This window comes from Tasmannia lanceolata, unplaced genomic scaffold, assembly GCF_043159265.1.
Source record: "Tasmannia lanceolata isolate RefF3 unplaced genomic scaffold, GAP_Taslan_0.1 ptg000044l, whole genome shotgun sequence".
Taxonomy (NCBI): domain Eukaryota; kingdom Viridiplantae; phylum Streptophyta; class Magnoliopsida; order Canellales; family Winteraceae; genus Tasmannia; species Tasmannia lanceolata.
Window position 1 is genome coordinate 10,124,277 of NW_027518721.1, and position 19,467 is coordinate 10,143,743.

The window sequence follows — 19,467 nt, forward strand, 5'->3', positions numbered from 1 at the left end:
TTAGCAATTTACTGACCTACCTCCGCTTGATTGACCATAACTCTCTCAATTTAACTCTTAACTCTTTGAAATTAGTTTCATTTCGAAGGAATCGAAGTGTAGTTTAAAACGAAAGAAACGGAGATGAAAAACTCCAAGTATTTTGAGAGTTATGATGGAAATAGTTAGACTCGCGCTTTGGTTTAGCAATTTACTGACCTACCTCCGATTGATTGACCATAACTCTCTCAATTTAACTCGTAATTCATTTAAATTAGTTTCATTTCGAAGGAATCGAAGTGTAATTTAAAACGAAAGAAACGGAGATGAAAAACTCCAAGTATTTTGAGAGTTATGATGGAAATAGTTAGACTCGCGCTTTAGTTTAGCAATTTACTGACCTACCTCCGATTGATTGAACATAACTCACTCAATTTAACTCGTAATTCATTGAAATTAGTTTCATTTCGAAGGAATCGAAGTGTAGTTTAAAACGAAAGAAATGGAGATGAAAAACTCCAAGTATTTTGAGAGTTATGATGGAAATAGTTAGACTCGCGCTTTGGTTTAGCAATTTACTGACCTACCTCCGATTGACTGACCATAACTCTCTCAATTTAACTCTTAACTCATTGAAATTAGTTTAATTTCGAAGGAATCAAAGTGTAGTTTAAAACGAAAGAAACGGAGATGAAAAACTCCAAGTATTTTGAGAGTTATGATGGAAATAGTTAGACTCGCGCTTTGGTTTAGCAATTTACTGACCTCCCTCCGATTGATTGACCATAAATCACTCAATTTAACTCGTAATTCATTGAAATTAGTTTCATTTCGAAGGAATCGAAGTGTAGTTTAAAACGAAAGAAACGGAGATGAAAAACTCCAAGTATTTTGAGAGTTATGATGGAAATAGTTAGACTCGCGCTTTGGTTTAGCAATTTACTGACCTACCTCCGATTGATTGACCATAACTCTCTCAATTTAACTCTTAATTCATTGAAATTAGTTTCATTTCGAAGGAATCGAAGTGTAGTTTAAAACGAAAGAAACGGAGATGAAAAACTCCAAGTATTTTGAGAGTTATGATGGAAAAAGTTAGACTCGCGCTTTAGTTTAGCAATTTACTGACCTACCTCCGATTGATTGAACATAAGTCACTCAATTTAACTCGTAATTCATTGAAATTAGTTTCATTTCGAAGGAATCGAAGTGTAGTTTAAAACGAAAGAAATGGAGATGAAAAACTACAAGTATTTTGAGAGTTATGATGGAAATAGTTAGACTCGCGCTTTGGTTTAGCAATTTACTGACCTACCTCCGATTGATTGACCATAACTCTCTCAATTTAACTCTTAATTCATTGAAATTAGTTTCATTTCGAAGGAATCGAAGTGTAGTTTAAGACGAAAGAAACGGAGATGAAAAACTCCAAGTATTTTGAGAGTTATGATGGAAATAGTTAGACTCGCGCTTTGGTTTAGCAATTTACTGACCTACCTCCGATTGATTGACCATAACTCTCTCAATTCAACTCTTAATTCATTGAAATTAGTTTCATTTCGAAGGAATCGAAGTGTAGTTTAACACGAAAGAAACGGAGATGAAAAACTCCAAGTATTTTGAGAGTTATGATGGAAATAGTTAGACTCGCGCTTTGGTTTAGCAATTTACTGACCTACCTCCGATTGATTGACCATAACTGTCACAATTTAACTCTTAATTCATTGAAATTAGTTTCATTTCGAAGGAATCGAAGTGTAGTTTAACACGAAAGAAACGGAGATGAAAAACTCCAAGTATTTTGAGAGTTATGATGGAAATAGTTAGACTCGCGCTTTGGTTTAGCAATTTACTGACCTACCTCCGATTGATTGACCATAACTCTCTCAATTTAACTCTTAACTCATTGAAATTAGGTTCATTTCGAAGGAATCGAAGTGTAGTTTAAAACGAAAGAAACGGAGATGAAAAACTCCAAGTATTTTGAGAGTTATGATGGAAATAGTTAGACTCGCGCTTTGGTTTAGCAATTTACTGACCTACATCCGATTGATTGACCATAAATCACTCAATTTAACTCGTAATTCATTGAAATTAGTTTCATTTCGAAGGAATCGAAGTGTAGTTTAAAACGAAAGAAACGGAGATGAAAAACTCCAAGTATTTTGAGAGTTATGATGGAAATAGTTAGACTCGCGCTTTGGTTTAGCAATTTACTGACCTACCTCCGATTGATTGACCATAACTCTCTCAATTTAACTCTTAATTCATTGAAATTAGTTTCATTTCGAAGGAATCGAAGTGTAGTTTAAAACGAAAGAAACGGAGATGAAAAATTCCAAGTATTTTGAGAGTTATGATAGAAATAGTTAGACTCGCGCTTTGGTTTAGCAATTTACTGACCTACCTCCGATTGATAGACCATAACTCTCTCAATTTAACTCTTAACTCATTGAAATTAGTTTCATTTCGAAGGAATCGAAGTGTAGTTTAAAACGAAAGAAACGGAGATGAAAAACTCTAAGTATTTTGAGAGTTATGATGGAAATAGTTAGACTCGCGCTTTAGTTTAGCAATTTACTGACCTACCTCCGATTGATTGACCATAACTCTCTCAATTTAACTCGTAATTCATTTAAATTAGTTTCATTTCGAAGGAATCGAAGTGTAGTTTAAAACGAAAGAAACGGAGATGAAAAACTCCAAGTATTTTGAGAGTTATGATGGAAATAGTTAGACTCGCGCTTTGGTTTAGCAATTTACTGACCTACCTCCGATTGATTGATCATAACTCTCTAAATTTAACTCTTAATTCATTGAAATTAGTTTCATTTCGAAGGAATCGAAGTGTAGTTTAAAACGAAAGAAACAGAGATGAAAAACTCCAAGTATTTTGAGAGTTATGATGGAAATAGTTAGACTTGCGCTTTAGTTTAGCAATTTACTGACCTCCCTCCGATTGATTGACCATAACTCACTCAATTTAACTCGTAATTCATTGAAATTAGTTTCATTTCGAAGGAATCGAAGTGTAGTTTAAAACGAAAGAAACGGAGATGAAAAACTCCAAGTATTTTGAGAGTTATGATGGAAATAGTTAGACTCGCGCTTTGGTTTATCAATTTACTGACCTACCTCCGATTGATTGACCATAACTCTCTCTATTTAACTCTTAATTCATTGAAATTAGTTTCATTTCGAAGGAATCGAAGTGTAGTTTAAAACGAAAGAAACGGAGATGAAAAACTCCAAGTATTTTGAGAGTTATGATGGAAATAGTTAGACTCGCGCTTTGGTTTAGCAATTTACTGACCTACCTCCGATTGATTGACCATAACTCTCTCAATTTAACTCTTAATTCATTGAAATTAGTTTCATTTCGAAGGAATCGAAGTGTAGTTTAAAACGAAAGAAACGGAGATGAAAAATTCCAAGTATTTTGAGAGTTATGATAGAAATAGTTAGACTCGCGCTTTGGTTTAGCAATTTACTGACCTACCTCCGATTGATTGACCATAACTCTCTCAATTTAACTCGTAATTCATTGAAATTAGTTTCATTTCGAAGGAATCGAAGTGTAGTTTAAAACAAAAGAAACGGAGATGAAAAACTCCAAGTATTTTGAGAGTTATGATGGAAATAGTTAGACTAACGCTTTGGTTTAGCAATTTACTGACCTACCTCCGCTTGATTGACCATAACTCTCTCAATTTAACCCTTAACTCTTTGAAATTAGTTTCATTTCGAAGGAATCGAAGTGTAGTTTAAAACGAAAGAAACGGAGATGAAAAACTCCAAGTATTTTGAGAGTTATGATGGAAATAGTTAGACTCGCGCTTTGGTTTAGCAATTTACTGACCTACCTCCGATTGATTGACCATAACTCTCTCAATTTAACTCGTAATTCATTTAAATTAGTTTCATTTCGAAGGAATCGAAGTGTAATTTAAAACGAAAGAAACGGAGATGAAAAACTACAAGTATTTTGAGAGTTATGATGGAAATAGTTAGACTCGCGCTTTAGTTTAGCAATTTACTGACCTACCTCCGATTGATTGAACATAACTCGCTCAATTTAACTCGTAATTCATTGAAATTAGTTTCATTTCGAAGGAATCGAAGTGTAGTTTAAAACGAAAGAAACGGAGATGAAAAACTCCAAGTATTTTGAGAGTTATGATGGAAATAGTTAGACTCGCGCTTTGGTTTAGCAATTTACTGACCTACCTCCGATTGATTGACCATAACTCTCTCAATTTAACTCGTAATTCATTGAAATTAGTTTCATTTCGAAGGAATCGAAGTGTAGTTTAAAACGAAAGAAACGGAGATGAAAAACTCCAAGTATTTTGAGAGTTATGATGGAAATAGTTAGACTCACGCTTTGGTTTAGCAATTTACTGACCTACCTCCGCTTGATTGACCATAACTCTCTCAATTTAACTCTTAACTCTTTGAAATTAGTTTCATTTCGAAGGAATCGAAGTGTAGTTTAAAACGAAAGAAACGGAGATGAAAAACTCCAAGTATTTTGAGAGTTATGATGGAAATAGTTAGACTCGCGCTTTGGTTTAGCAATTTACTGACCTACCTCCGATTGATTGACCATAACTCTCTCAATTTAACTCGTAATTCATTTAAATTAGTTTCATTTCGAAGGAATCGAAGTGTAATTTAAAACGAAAGAAACGGAGATGAAAAACTCCAAGTATTTTGAGAGTTATGATGGAAATAGTTAGACTCGCGCTTTAGTTTAGCAATTTACTGACCTACCTCCGATTGATTGAACATAACTCACTCAATTTAACTCGTAATTCATTGAAATTAGTTTCATTTCGAAGGAATCGAAGTGTAGTTTAAAACGAAAGAAATGGAGATGAAAAACTCCAAGTATTTTGAGAGTTATGATGGAAATAGTTAGACTCGCGCTTTGGTTTAGCAATTTACTGACCTACCTCCGATTGACTGACCATAACTCTCTCAATTTAACTCTTAACTCATTGAAATTAGTTTAATTTCGAAGGAATCAAAGTGTAGTTTAAAACGAAAGAAACGGAGATGAAAAACTCCAAGTATTTTGAGAGTTATGATGGAAATAGTTAGACTCGCGCTTTGGTTTAGCAATTTACTGACCTCCCTCCGTTTGATTGACCATAAATCACTCAATTTAACTCGTAATTCATTGAAATTAGTTTCATTTCGAAGGAATCGAAGTGTAGTTTAAAACGAAAGAAACGGAGATGAAAAACTCCAAGTATTTTGAGAGTTATGATGGAAATAGTTAGACTCGCGCTTTGGTTTAGCAATTTACTGACCTACCTCCGATTGATTGACCATAACTCTCTCAATTTAACTCTTAATTCATTGAAATTAGTTTCATTTCGAAGGAATCGAAGTGTAGTTTAAAACGAAAGAAACGGAGATGAAAAACTCCAAGTATTTTGAGAGTTATGATGGAAATAGTTAGACTCGCGCTTTGGTTTAGCAATTTACTGACCTACCTCCGATTGATTGACCATAACTCTCTCAATTTAACTCGTAATTCATTGAAATTAGTTTCATTTCGAAGGAATCGAAGTGTAGTTTAAAACGAAAGAAACGGAGATGAAAAACTCCAAGTATTTTGAGAGTTATGATGGAAATAGTTAGACTCACGCTTTGGTTTAGCAATTTACTGACCTACCTCCGCTTGATTGACCATAACTCTCTCAATTTAACTCTTAACTCTTTGAAATTAGTTTCATTTCGAAGGAATCGAAGTGTAGTTTAAAACGAAAGAAACGGAGATGAAAAACTCCAAGTATTTTGAGAGTTATGATGGAAATAGTTAGACTCGCGCTTTGGTTTAGCAATTTACTGACCTACCTCCGATTGATTGACCATAACTCTCTCAATTTAACTCGTAATTCATTTAAATTAGTTTCATTTCGAAGGAATCGAAGTGTAATTTAAAACGAAAGAAACGGAGATGAAAAACTCCAAGTATTTTGAGAGTTATGATGGAAATAGTTAGACTCGCGCTTTAGTTTAGCAATTTACTGACCTACCTCCGATTGATTGAACATAACTCACTCAATTTAACTCGTAATTCATTGAAATTAGTTTCATTTCGAAGGAATCGAAGTGTAGTTTAAAACGAAAGAAATGGAGATGAAAAACTCCAAGTATTTTGAGAGTTATGATGGAAATAGTTAGACTCGCGCTTTGGTTTAGCAATTTACTGACCTACCTCCGATTGACTGACCATAACTCTCTCAATTTAACTCTTAACTCATTGAAATTAGTTTAATTTCGAAGGAATCAAAGTGTAGTTTAAAACGAAAGAAACGGAGATGAAAAACTCCAAGTATTTTGAGAGTTATGATGGAAATAGTTAGACTCGCGCTTTGGTTTAGCAATTTACTGACCTCCCTCCGATTGATTGACCATAAATCACTCAATTTAACTCGTAATTCATTGAAATTAGTTTCATTTCGAAGGAATCGAAGTGTAGTTTAAAACGAAAGAAACGGAGATGAAAAACTCCAAGTATTTTGAGAGTTATGATGGAAATAGTTAGACTCGCGCTTTGGTTTAGCAATTTACTGACCTACCTCCGATTGATTGACCATAACTCTCTCAATTTAACTCTTAATTCATTGAAATTAGTTTCATTTCGAAGGAATCGAAGTGTAGTTTAAAACGAAAGAAACGGAGATGAAAAATTCCAAGTATTTTGAGAGTTATGATAGAAATAGTTAGACTCGCGCTTTGGTTTAGCAATTTACTGACCTACCTCCGATTGATAGACCATAACTCTCTCAATTTAACTCTTAACTCATTGAAATTAGTTTCATTTCGAAGGAATCGAAGTGTAGTTTAAAACGAAAGAAACGGAGATGAAAAACTCTAAGTATTTTGAGAGTTATGATGGAAATAGTTAGACTCGCGCTTTAGTTTAGCAATTTACTGACCTACCTCCGATTGATTGACCATAACTCTCTCAATTTAACTCGTAATTCATTTAAATTAGTTTCATTTCGAAGGAATCGAAGTGTAGTTTAAAACGAAAGAAACGGAGATGAAAAACTCCAAGTATTTTGAGAGTTATGATGGAAATAGTTAGACTCGCGCTTTGGTTTAGCAATTTACTGACCTACCTCCGATTGATTGATCATAACTCTCTAAATTTAACTCTTAATTCATTGAAATTAGTTTCATTTCGAAGGAATCGAAGTGTAGTTTAAAACGAAAGAAACGGAGATGAAAAACTCCAAGTATTTTGAGAGTTATGATGGAAATAGTTAGACTTGCGCTTTAGTTTAGCAATTTACTGACCTCCCTCCGATTGATTGACTATAACTCACTCAATTTAACTCGTAATTCATTGAAATTAGTTTCATTTCGAAGGAATCGAAGTGTAGTTTAAAACGAAAGAAACGGAGATGAAAAACTCCAAGTATTTTGAGAGTTATGATGGAAATAGTTAGACTCGCGCTTTGGTTTATCAATTTACTGACCTACCTCCGATTGATTGACCATAACTCTCTCAATTTAACTCTTAATTCATTGAAATTAGTTTCATTTCGAAGGAATCGAAGTGTAGTTTAAAACGAAAGAAACGGAGATGAAAAACTCCAAGTATTTTGAGAGTTATGATGGAAATAGTTAGACTCGCGCTTTGGTTTAGCAATTTACTGACCTACCTCCGATTGATTGACCATAACTCTCTCAATTTAACTCTTAATTCATTGAAATTAGTTTCATTTCGAAGGAATCAAAGTGTAGTTTAAAACGAAAGAAACGGAGATGAAAAATTCCAAGTATTTTGAGAGTTATGATAGAAATAGTTAGACTCGCGCTTTGGTTTAGCAATTTACTGACCTACCTCCGATTGATTGACCATAACTCTCTCAATTTAACTCGTAATTCATTGAAATTAGTTTCATTTCGAAGGAATCGAAGTGTAGTTTAAAACGAAAGAAACGGAGATGAAAAACTCCAAGTATTTTGAGAGTTATGATGGAAATAGTTAGACTCTCGCTTTGGTTTAGCAATTTACTGACCTACCTCCGCTTGATTGACCATAACTCTCTCAATTTAACTCTTAACTCTTTGAAATTAGTTTCATTTCGAAGGAATCGAAGTGTAGTTTAAAACGAAAGAAACGGAGATGAAAAACTCCAAGTATTTTGAGAGTTATGATGGAAATAGTTAGACTCGCGCTTTGGTTTAGCAATTTACTGACCTACCTCCGATTGATTGACCATAACTGTCACAATTTAACTCTTAATTCATTGAAATTAGTTTCATTTCGAAGGAATCGAAGTGTAGTTTAGGACGAAAGAAACGGAGATGAAAAACTCCAAGTATTTTGAGAGTTATGATGGAAATAGTTAGACTCGCGCTTTGGTTTAGCAATTTACTGACCTACCTCCGATTGATTGACCATAACTCTCTCAATTTAACTCGTAATTCATTTAAATTAGGTTCATTTCGAAGGAATCGAAGTTTAGTTTAAAACGAAAGAAACGGAGATGAAAAACTCCAAGTATTTTGAGAGTTATGATGGAAATAGTTAGACTCGCGCTTTGGTTTAGCAATTTACTGACCTACCTCCGATTGATTGACCATAACTCTCTCAATTTAACTCTTAACTCATTGAAATTAGTTTCATTTCGAAGGAATCGAAGTGTAGTTTAAAACGAAAGAAACGGAGATGAAAAACTCCAAGTATTTTGAGAGTTATGATGGAAATAGTTAGACTCGCGCTTTGGTTTAGCAATTTACTGACCTACATCCGATTGATTGACCATAACTCTCTCAATTTAACTCTTAACTCATTGAAATTAGTTTCATTTCGAAGGAATCGAAGTGTAGTTTAAAACGAAAGAAACGGAGATGAAAAACTCCAAGTATTTTGAGAGTTATGATGGAAATAGTTAGACTCGCGCTTTGGTTTAGCAATTTACTGACCTACCTCCGATTGATTGACCATAACTCTCTCAATTTAACTCTTAATTCATTGAAATTAGTTTCATTTCGAAGGAATCGAAGTGTAGTTTAAAACGAAAGAAACGGAGATGAAAAACTCCAAGTATTTTGAGAGTTATGATGGAAAAAGTTAGACTCGCGCTTTAGTTTAGCAATTTACTGACCTACCTCCGATTGATTGAACATAAGTCACTCAATTTAACTCGTAATTCATTGAAATTAGTTTCATTTCGAAGGAATCGAAGTGTAGTTTAAAACGAAAGAAATGGAGATGAAAAACTACAAGTATTTTGAGAGTTATGATGGAAATAGTTAGACTCGCGCTTTGGTTTAGCAATTTACTGACCTACCTCCGATTGATTGACCATAACTCTCTCAATTTAACTCTTAATTCATTGAAATTAGTTTCATTTCGAAGGAATCGAAGTGTAGTTTAAGACGAAAGAAACGGAGATGAAAAACTCCAAGTATTTTGAGAGTTATGATGGAAATAGTTAGACTCGCGCTTTGGTTTAGCAATTTACTGACCTACCTCCGATTGATTGACCATAACTCTCTCAATTCAACTCTTAACTCATTGAAATTAGTTTCATTTCGAAGGAATCAAAGTGTAGTTTAAAACGAAAGAAACGGAGATGAAAAACTCCAAGTATTTTGAGAGTTATGATGGAAATAGTTAGACTCGCGCTTTGGTTTAGCAATTTACTGACCTACCTCCGCTTGATTGACCATAACTCTCTCAATTTAACTCTTAACTCTTTGAAATTAGTTTCATTTCGAAGGAATCGAAGTGTAGTTTAAAACTAAAGAAACGGAGATGAAAAACTCCAAGTATTTTGAGAGTTATGATGGAAATAGTTAGACTCGCGCTTTGGTTTAGCAATTTACTGACCTACCTCCGATTGATTGACCATAACTCTCTCAATTTAACTCCTAATTCATTTAAATTAGTTTCATTTCGAAGGAATCGAAGTGTAATTTAAAACGAAAGAAACGGAGATGAAAAACTCCAAGTATTTTGAGAGTTATGATGGAAATAGTTAGACTCGCGCTTTAGTTTAGCAATTTACTGACCTACCTCCGATTGATTGAACATAACTCACTCAATTTAACTCGTAATTCATTGAAATTAGTTTCATTTCGAAGGAATCGAAGTGTAGTTTAAAACGAAAGAAATGGAGATGAAAAACTCCAAGTATTTTGAGAGTTATGATGGAAATAGTTAGACTCGCGCTTTGGTTTAGCAATTTACTGACCTACCTCCGATTGATTGACCATAACTCTCTCAATTTAACTCTTAATTCATTGAAATTAGTTTCATTTCGAAGGAATCGAAGTGTAGTTTAAGACGAAAGAAACGGAGATGAAAAACTCGAAGTATTTTGAGAGTTATGATGGAAATAGTTAGACTCGCGCTTTGGTTTAGCAATTTACTGACCTACCTCCGATTGATTGACCATAACTCTCTCAATTTAACTCTTAATTCATTGAAATTAGTTTCATTTCGAAGGAATCGAAGTGTAGTTTAGGACGAAAGAAACGGAGATGAAAAACTCCAAGTATTTTGAGAGTTATGATGGAAATAGTTAGACTCGCGCTTTGGTTTAGCAATTTACTGACCTACCTCCGATTGATTGACCATAACTCTCTCAATTTAACTCGTAATTCATTTAAATTAGGTTCATTTCGAAGGAATCGAAGTGTAGTTTAAAACGAAAGAAACGGAGATGAAAAACTCCAAGTATTTTGAGAGTTATGATGGAAATAGTTAGACTCGCGCTTTGGTTTAGCAATTTACTGACCTACCTCCGATTGATTGACCATAACTCTCTCAATTTAACTCTTAACTCATTGAAATTAGTTTCATTTCGAAGGAATCGAAGTGTAGTTTAAAACGAAAGAAACGGAGATGAAAAACTCCAAGTATTTTGAGAGTTATGATGGAAATAGTTAGACTCGCGCTTTGGTTTAGCAATTTACTGACCTACATCCGATTGATTGACCATAACTCTCTCAATTTAACTCTTAACTCATTGAAATTAGTTTCATTTCGAAGGAATCGAAGTGTAGTTTAAAACGAAAGAAACGGAGATGAAAAACTCCAAGTATTTTGAGAGTTATGATGGAAATAGTTAGACTCACGCTTTGGTTTAGCAATTTACTGACCTACCTCCGATTGATTGACCATAACTCTCTCAATTTAACTCTTAATTCATTGAAATTAGTTTCATTTCGAAGGAATCGAAGTGTAGTTTAAAACGAAAGAAACGGAGATGAAAAACTCCAAGTATTTTGAGAGTTATGATGGAAATAGTTAGACTCGCGCTTTGGTTTAGCAATTTACTGACCTACCTCCGATTGATTGACCATAACTCTCTCAATTTAACTCGTAATTCATTGAAATTAGTTTCATTTCGAAGGAATCGAAGTGTAGTTTAAAACGAAAGAAACGGAGATGAAAAACTCCAAGTATTTTGAGAGTTATGATGGAAATAGTTAGACTCACGCTTTGGTTTAGCAATTTACTGACCTACCTCCGCTTGATTGACCATAACTCTCTCAATTTAACTCTTAACTCTTTGAAATTAGTTTCATTTCGAAGGAATCGAAGTGTAGTTTAAAACTAAAGAAACGGAGATGAAAAACTCCAAGTATTTTGAGAGTTATGATGGAAATAGTTAGACTCGCGCTTTGGTTTAGCAATTTACTGACCTACCTCCGATTGATTGACCATAACTCTCTCAATTTAACTCCTAATTCATTTAAATTAGTTTCATTTCGAAGGAATCGAAGTGTAATTTAAAACGAAAGAAACGGAGATGAAAAACTCCAAGTATTTTGAGAGTTATGATGGAAATAGTTAGACTCGCGCTTTAGTTTAGCAATTTACTGACCTACCTCCGATTGATTGAACATAACTCACTCAATTTAACTCGTAATTCATTGAAATTAGTTTCATTTCGAAGGAATCGAAGTGTAGTTTAAAACGAAAGAAATGGAGATGAAAAACTCCAAGTATTTTGAGAGTTATGATGGAAATAGTTAGACTCGCGCTTTGGTTTAGCAATTTACTGACCTACCTCCGATTGATTGACCATAACTCTCTCAATTTAACTCTTAATTCATTGAAATTAGTTTCATTTCGAAGGAATCGAAGTGTAGTTTAAGACGAAAGAAACGGAGATGAAAAACTCGAAGTATTTTGAGAGTTATGATGGAAATAGTTAGACTCGCGCTTTGGTTTAGCAATTTACTGACCTACCTCCGATTGATTGACCATAACTCTCTCAATTTAACTCTTAATTCATTGAAATTAGTTTCATTTCGAAGGAATCGAAGTGTAGTTTAGGACGAAAGAAACGGAGATGAAAAACTCCAAGTATTTTGAGAGTTATGATGGAAATAGTTAGACTCGCGCTTTGGTTTAGCAATTTACTGACCTACCTCCGATTGATTGACCATAACTCTCTCAATTTAACTCGTAATTCATTTAAATTAGGTTCATTTCGAAGGAATCGAAGTGTAGTTTAAAACGAAAGAAACGGAGATGAAAAACTCCAAGTATTTTGAGAGTTATGATGGAAATAGTTAGACTCGCGCTTTGGTTTAGCAATTTACTGACCTACCTCCGATTGATTGACCATAACTCTCTCAATTTAACTCTTAACTCATTGAAATTAGTTTCATTTCGAAGGAATCGAAGTGTAGTTTAAAACGAAAGAAACGGAGATGAAAAACTCCAAGTATTTTGAGAGTTATGATGGAAATAGTTAGACTCGCGCTTTGGTTTAGCAATTTACTGACCTACATCCGATTGATTGACCATAACTCTCTCAATTTAACTCTTAACTCATTGAAATTAGTTTCATTTCGAAGGAATCGAAGTGTAGTTTAAAACGAAAGAAACGGAGATGAAAAACTCCAAGTATTTTGAGAGTTATGATGGAAATAGTTAGACTCGCGCTTTGGTTTAGCAATTTACTGACCTACCTCCGATTGATTGACCATAACTCTCTCAATTTAACTCTTAATTCATTGAAATTAGTTTCATTTCGAAGGAATCGAAGTGTAGTTTAAAACGAAAGAAACGGAGATGAAAAACTCCAAGTATTTTGAGAGTTATGATGGAAATAGTTAGACTCGCGCTTTGGTTTAGCAATTTACTGACCTACCTCCGATTGATTGACCATAACTCTCTCAATTTAACTCGTAATTCATTGAAATTAGTTTCATTTCGAAGGAATCGAAGTGTAGTTTAAAACGAAAGAAACGGAGATGAAAAACTCCAAGTATTTTGAGAGTTATGATGGAAATAGTTAGACTCACGCTTTGGTTTAGCAATTTACTGACCTACCTCCGCTTGATTGACCATAACTCTCTCAATTTAACTCTTAACTCTTTGAAATTAGTTTCATTTCGAAGGAATCGAAGTGTAGTTTAAAACGAAAGAAACGGAGATGAAAAACTCCAAGTATTTTGAGAGTTATGATGGAAATAGTTAGTCTCGCGCTTTGGTTTAGCAATTTACTGACCTACATCCGATTGATTGACCATAACTCTCTCAATTTAACTCTTAACTCATTGAAATTAGTTTCATTTCGAAGGAATCGAAGTGTAGTTTAAAACGAAAGAAACGGAGATGAAAAACTCCAAGTATTTTGAGAGTTATGATGGAAATAGTTAGACTCACGCTTTGGTTTAGCAATTTACTGACCTACATCCGATTGATTGACCATAACTCTCTCAATTTAACTCTTAACTCATTGAAATTAGTTTCATTTCGAAGGAATCGAAGTGTAGTTTAAAACGAAAGAAACGGAGATGAAAAACTCCAAGTATTTTGAGAGTTATGATGGAAATAGTTAGACTCGCGCTTTGGTTTAGCAATTTACTGACCTACCTCCGATTGATTGACCATAACTCTCTCAATTTAACTCTTAATTCATTGAAATTAGTTTCATTTCGAAGGAATCGAAGTGTAGTTTAAAACGAAAGAAACGGAGATGAAAAACTCCAAGTATTTTGAGAGTTATGATGGAAAAAGTTAGACTCGCGCTTTAGTTTAGCAATTTACTGACCTACCTCCGATTGATTGAACATAAGTCACTCAATTTAACTCGTAATTCATTGAAATTAGTTTCATTTCGAAGGAATCGAAGTGTAGTTTAAAACGAAAGAAATGGAGATGAAAAACTACAAGTATTTTGAGAGTTATGATGGAAATAGTTAGACTCGCGCTTTGGTTTAGCAATTTACTGACCTACCTCCGATTGATTGACCATAACTCTCTCAATTTAACTCTTAATTCATTGAAATTAGTTTCATTTCGAAGGAATCGAAGTGTAGTTTAAGACGAAAGAAACGGAGATGAAAAACTCCAAGTATTTTGAGAGTTATGATGGAAATAGTTAGACTCGCGCTTTGGTTTAGCAATTTACTGACCTACCTCCGATTGATTGACCATAACTCTCTCAATTCAACTCTTAACTCATTGAAATTAGTTTCATTTCGAAGGAATCAAAGTGTAGTTTAAAACGAAAGAAACGGAGATGAAAAACTCCAAGTATTTTGAGAGTTATGATGGAAATAGTTAGACTCGCGCTTTGGTTTAGCAATTTACTGACCTACCTCCGCTTGATTGACCATAACTCTCTCAATTTAACTCTTAACTCTTTGAAATTAGTTTCATTTCGAAGGAATCGAAGTGTAGTTTAAAACTAAAGAAACGGAGATGAAAAACTCCAAGTATTTTGAGAGTTATGATGGAAATAGTTAGACTCGCGCTTTGGTTTAGCAATTTACTGACCTACCTCCGATTGATTGACCATAACTCTCTCAATTTAACTCCTAATTCATTTAAATTAGTTTCATTTCGAAGGAATCGAAGTGTAATTTAAAACGAAAGAAACGGAGATGAAAAACTCCAAGTATTTTGAGAGTTATGATGGAAATAGTTAGACTCGCGCTTTAGTTTAGCAATTTACTGACCTACCTCCGATTGATTGAACATAACTTACTCAATTTAACTCGTAATTCATTGAAATTAGTTTCATTTCAAAGGAATCGAAGTGTAGTTTAAAACGAAAGAAATGGAGATGAAAAACTCCAAGTATTTTGAGAGTTATGATGGAAATAGTTAGACTCGCGCTTTGGTTTAGCAATTTACTGACCTACCTCCGATTGATTGACCATAACTCTCTCAATTTAACTCTTAATTCATTGAAATTAGTTTCATTTCGAAGGAATCGAAGTGTAGTTTAAGACGAAAGAAACGGAGATGAAAAACTCCAAGTATTTTGAGAGTTATGATGGAAATAGTTAGACTCGCGCTTTGGTTTAGCAATTTACTGACCTACCTCCGATTGATTGACCATAACTCTCTCAATTTAACTCTTAATTCATTGAAATTAGTTTCATTTCGAAGGAATCGAAGTGTAGTTTAGGACGAAAGAAACGGAGATGAAAAACTCCAAGTATTTTGAGAGTTATGATGGAAATAGTTAGACTCGCGCTTTGGTTTAGCAATTTACTGACCTACCTCCGATTGATTGACCATAACTCTCTCAATTTAACTCGTAATTCATTTAAATTAGGTTCATTTCGAAGGAATCGAAGTGTAGTTTAAAACGAAAGAAACGGAGATGAAAAACTCCAAGTATTTTGAGAGTTATGATGGAAATAGTTAGACTCGCGCTTTGGTTTAGCAATTTACTGACCTACCTCCGATTGATTGACCATAACTCTCTCAATTTAACTCTTAACTCATTGAAATTAGTTTCATTTCGAAGGAATCGAAGTGTAGTTTAAAACGAAAGAAACGGAGATGAAAAACTCCAAGTATTTTGAGAGTTATGATGGAAATAGTTAGACTCGCGCTTTGGTTTAGCAATTTACTGACCTACATCCGATTGATTGACCGTAACTCTCTTAATTTAACTCTTAACTCATTGAAATTAGTTTCATTTCGAAGGAATCGAAGTGTAGTTTAAAACGAAAGAAACGGAGATGAAAAACTCCAAGTATTTTGAGAGTTATGATGGAAATAGTTAGACTCGCGCTTTGGTTTAGCAATTTACTGACCTACCTCCGATTGATTGACCATAACTCTCTCAATTTAACTCTTAATTCATTGAAATTAGTTTCATTTCGAAGGAATCGAAGTGTAGTTTAAAACGAAAGAAACGGAGATGAAAAACTCCAAGTATTTTGAGAGTTATGATGGAAATAGTTAGACTCGCGCTTTGGTTTAGCAATTTACTGACCTACCTCCGATTGATTGACCATAACTCTCTCAATTTAACTCGTAATTCATTGAAATTAGTTTCATTTCGAAGGAATCGAAGTGTAGTTTAAAACGAAAGAAACGGAGATGAAAAACTCCAAGTATTTTGAGAGTTATGATGGAAATAGTTAGACTCACGCTTTGGTTTAGCAATTTACTGACCTACCTCCGCTTGATTGACCATAACTCTCTCAATTTAACTCTTAACTCTTTGAAATTAGTTTCATTTCGAAGGAATCGAAGTGTAGTTTAAAACGAAAGAAACGGAGATGAAAAACTCCAAGTATTTTGAGAGTTATGATGGAAATAGTTAGACTCGCGCTTTGGTTTAGCAATTTACTGACCTACCTCCGATTGATTGACCATAACTCTCTCAATTTAACTCGTAATTCATTTAAATTAGTTTCATTTCGAAGGAATCGAAGTGTAATTTAAAACGAAAGAAACGGAGATGAAAAACTCCAAGTATTTTGAGAGTTATGATGGAAATAGTTAGACTCGCGCTTTAGTTTAGCAATTTACTGACCTACCTCCGATTGATTGAACATAACTCACTCAATTTAACTCGTAATTCATTGAAATTAGTTTCATTTCGAAGGAATCGAAGTGTAGTTTAAAACGAAAGAAATGGAGATGAAAAACTCCAAGTATTTTGAGAGTTATGATGGAAATAGTTAGACTCGCGCTTTGGTTTAGCAATTTACTGACCTACCTCCGATTGACTGACCATAACTCTCTCAATTTAACTCTTAACTCATTGAAATTAGTTTCATTTCGAAGGAATCAAAGTGTAGTTTAAAACGAAAGAAACGGAGATGAAAAACTCCAAGTATTTTGAGAGTTATGATGGAAATAGTTAGACTCGCGCTTTGGTTTAGCAATTTACTGACCTCCCTCCGATTGATTGACCATAAATCACTCAATTTAACTCGTAATTCATTGAAATTAGTTTCATTTCGAAGGAATCGAAGTGTAGTTTAAAACGAAAGAAACGGAGATGAAAAACTCCAAGTATTTTGAGAGTTATGATGGAAATAGTTAGACTCGCGCTTTGGTTTAGCAATTTACTGACCTACCTCCGATTGATTGACCATAACTCTCTCAATTTAACTCTTAATTCATTGAAATTAGTTTCATTTCGAAGGAATCGAAGTGTAGTTTAAAACGAAAGAAACGGAGATGAAAAATTCCAAGTATTTTGAGAGTTATGATAGAAATAGTTAGACTCGCGCTTTGGTTTAGCAATTTACTGACCTACCTCCGATTGATAGACCATAACTCTCTCAATTTAACTCTTAACTCATTGAAATTAGTTTCATTTCGAAGGAATCGAAGTGTAGTTTAAAACGAAAGAAACGGAGATGAAAAACTCTAAGTATTTTGAGAGTTATGATGGAAATAGTTAGACTCGCGCTTTAGTTTAGCAATTTACTGACCTACCTCCGATTGATTGACCATAACTCTCTCAATTTAACTCGTAATTCATTTAAATTAGTTTCATTTCGAAGGAATCGAAGTGTAGTTTAAAACGAAAGAAACGGAGATGAAAAACTCCAAGTATTTTGAGAGTTATGATGGAAATAGTTAGACTCGCGCTTTGGTTTAGCAATTTACTGACCTACCTCCGATTGATTGATCATAACTCTCTAAATTTAACTCTTAATTCATTGAAATTAGTTTCATTTCGAAGGAATCGAAGTGTAGTTTAAAACGAAAGAAACGGAGATGAAAAACTCCAAGTATTTTGAGAGTTATGATGGAAATAGTTAGACTTGCGCTTTAGTTTAGCAATTTACTGACCTCCCTCCGATTGATTGACTATAACTCACTCAATTTAACTCGTAATTCATTGAAATTAGTTTCATTTCGAAGGAATCGAAGTGTAGTTTAAAACGAAAGAAACGGAGATGAAAAACTCCAAGTATTTTGAGAGTTATGATGGAAATAGTTAGACTCGCGCTTTGGTTTATCAATTTACTGACCTACCTCCGATTGATTGACCATAACTCTCTCAATTTAACTCTTAATTCATTGAAATTAGTTTCATTTCGAAGGAATCGAAGTGTAGTTTAAAACGAAAGAAACGGAGATGAAAAACTCCAAGTATTTTGAGAGTTATGATGGAAATAGTTAGACTCGCGCTTTGGTTTAGCAATTTACTGACCTACCTCCGATTGATTGACCATAACTCTCTCAATTTAACTCTTAATTCATTGAAATTAGTTTCATTTCGAAGGAATCAAAGTGTAGTTTAAAACGAAAGAAACGGAGATGAAAAATTCCAAGTATTTTGAGAGTTATGATAGAAATAGTTAGACTCGCGCTTTGGTTTAGCAATTTACTGACCTACCTCCGATTGATTGACCATAACTCTCTCAATTTAACTCGTAATTCATTGAAATTAGTTTCATTTCGAAGGAATCGAAGTGTAGTTTAAAACGAAAGAAACGGAGATGAAAAACTCCAAGTATTTTGAGAGTTATGATGGAAATAGTTAGACTCACGCTTTGGTTTAGCAATTTACTGACCTACCTCCGCTTGATTGACCATAACTCTCTCAATTTAACTCTTAACTCTTTGAAATTAGTTTCATTTCGAAGGAATCGAAGTGTAGTTTAAAACGAAAGAAACGGAGATGAAAAACTCCAAGTATTTTGAGAGTTATGATGGAAATAGTTAGACTCGCGCTTTGGTTTAGCAATTTACTGACCTACCTCCGATTGATTGACCATAACTGTCACAATTTAACTCTTAATTCATTGAAATTAGTTTCATTTCGAAGGAATCGAAGTGTAGTTTAGGACGAAAGAAACGGAGATGAAAAACTCCAAGTATTTTGAGAGTTATGATGGAAATAGTTAGACTCGCGCTTTGGTTTAGCAATTTACTGACCTACCTCCGATTGATTGACCATAACTCTCTCAATTTAACTCGTAATTCATTTAAATTAGGTTCATTTCGAAGGAATCGAAGTGTAGTTTAAAACGAAAGAAACGGAGATGAAAAACTCCAAGTATTTTGAGAGTTATGATGGAAATAGTTAGACTCGCGCTTTGGTTTAGCAATTTACTGACCTACCTCCGATTGATTGACCATAACTCTCTCAATTTAACTCTTAACTCATTGAAATTAGTTTCATTTCGAAGGAATCGAAGTGTAGTTTAAAACGAAAGAAACGGAGATGAAAAACTCCAAGTATTTTGAGAGTTATGATGGAAATAGTTAGACTCGCG